At 33.9% G+C, this 2,155-nt stretch overlaps 1 protein-coding gene across 1 annotated transcript in view; it reads right to left on the reverse strand.

The window, feature by feature from the left end:
- mvb12bb (multivesicular body subunit 12Bb) overlaps positions 1 to 1,499 on the reverse strand; it is a gene marked incomplete in the record, with an annotated part of 14,640 nt that extends 13,141 nt beyond the window's left edge. The window contains 1 exon segment of the mRNA XM_014007179.1: positions 1,421 to 1,499.
- Positions 1,500 to 2,155: the final 656 nt, after the last annotated feature.

The following is a 2,155-nucleotide window of genomic DNA, read 5'->3' on the forward strand; positions in this document are numbered from 1 at the left end:
TAATAAAACAATCTAACCTTCTAATTTAAGGCAATTCTTTTTACACATAATAAGGCAATATCTTAAAAACATTATTATGAATTTAAAACAGTTACTGTAATAAAATCACAAATTGAACATACAATGAAGATGACATTCGTAGTCCTGACATGGACAATACCCTTTTTTTTTTCTTTTTATTTGTTTATTTTTTTTTGTCTGAATGCCTACAATATTGACTTCTTGATGAGACTTATTAGTCTCTAAAAGAAAAAGTGGTTGTCTAATCCAGAATCAAATGACAAGTGAGACCAGTGACCAAACGGCGTTCGGAGACTACCCAGTGACTTCACCAAATCACAGATTAGGGGGGAGTGATCACATATTTTCAAGGAAGTTCCAATCAATTGCTATCTATTTCTGTCTGGGAGAATTTTTACCTAATGGATATGCAAGCCTTTTACTGGGTAAATGGCTTGGCAAAGGTTCCCTTTTGCAGTTTTATTAGATTAGGTTTAAAGCATTCTTGTACTAAGTGACAAAGTTGCTGCATTCAATCTTTATATTTGCAAAATCTATTACAATTAAGCTGATCAAATTAGAGGGTTTACTTTAGAAATGGCTGTCTTTCTAACAAATGTTAGATTGCTGTACTTATTCAAATGAAACAGGATGGCAATTTAGCCAAAAGAATGAAAGATATATTCCTAATATTAAATGGTTCAAATGGGCCTTTTTTTTCTCAAAGCAAAACAGTGGGGTTTAAAATCTTAAATATCTATTCAGAAATATTGGTTAGAAAAAAATTATAACCAAATTATAAAAAGACATCAAACTTTAATCTAGGATAGCAAGTTTATGATGACTACAATAAACATGTTTTTTTCCTCAAGCATATAGATGAAAATAACATTTTTTGAAATGACTCAGAAGTCAAAACTTAAAAAAACAATAAAAATGTGCAACTTGTTTAAATTCAAGGTTAAGAGAAAACTCTGTGAACTCTGTTATGAAAACCAACAGAATGAACATATATATAATATTCACATTTGTAATGAGGCAATCAGGTTTTATTCAAAGCACCAATAATGTGGTACAAACTAAATAAACACTAAAGATAATATTTTTCAAATGATTTATTGTCACTTGAAAGTAAATCCTATTAATAATTTGAAACTTTAAAACGTTTAAACATGTAGTTTACCAACATATTATTATAGAAATGTTTCTTCACAATAATATTGCTGTAGGTATTTTTGCCCTGTTAGTACAGTAATGTATTTATTTCTATGTAACAGTAGCCGACTAATGTCACTGTGAAAGCTGTCTGACGGGTTCAAGGTCCACCCATTTGTCTCCAAACAACCCCACAGAAGTTGCACACAAATTAAAAGCTTTAAAAAACTTGTGCCTCTTAGGAGTGAATTTTATAACTACTTACATGTTCTTGTTTTCTGTTGAATAATGTCTTTTCAGCTTAACTACTCATTTTACCTGTGGTTTCTTCCGGGAGTCAGAAGCTGGAAATTATTAACCAAAGTCCAATGTCTATTTATAGCTACGTAGGTTTCGTTTCATGCTTAAAGTGTGGCTGAACACACAGGCCTAGACCAGAAATGACCAATTTAAAACTAATATTTATCAAGTGTTTCATTATTTAGTTATCAATCTTGGACAATGGGTGGCACTTAAAATATGCCTTGTGAATGACCTTCAACTGTAACCACACATTTTAAAGAGTAACTTACCCCAAAATTAACTTTTTTTAGCTGACAAACTGTCTAGAATGTGTCTAAAATGTTATATAGTACTGTTTCTGTGCTAATTTTGCGTATTTGTTCAAATCTATAATATTTGGTCTAAAAACATCTTTTTGCTGCTCATATGGGCAGAGCAGTGTTACTGCAGGCTAATTTGCATATTGGTTAATGGCTCTCCGCTCTGACGCGCTTCTCCACAGTTTCGTCACAGCGGCTGTGTTCTGGTATAAAAGCCTCTCTCTAAGACACGCCCCTGCATCAGTCAGAGGGTGGAACAGTTAGCAAGCTTAGCATGATCGTCTGTTGACCTTCAGCCTCGGGTGGGGAGAGGTGCTGACTGCTGCGCTGCTCTCTCTCCCTCTGTCCCTCTCCACACAGACAGACAGTCTGTCTGAGAGAGAGAGAGAGAGAGAGAG

Source organism: Austrofundulus limnaeus, unplaced genomic scaffold, assembly GCF_001266775.1.
Source record: "Austrofundulus limnaeus strain Quisiro unplaced genomic scaffold, Austrofundulus_limnaeus-1.0 Scaffold40, whole genome shotgun sequence".
Lineage (NCBI taxonomy): Eukaryota > Metazoa > Chordata > Actinopteri > Cyprinodontiformes > Rivulidae > Austrofundulus > Austrofundulus limnaeus.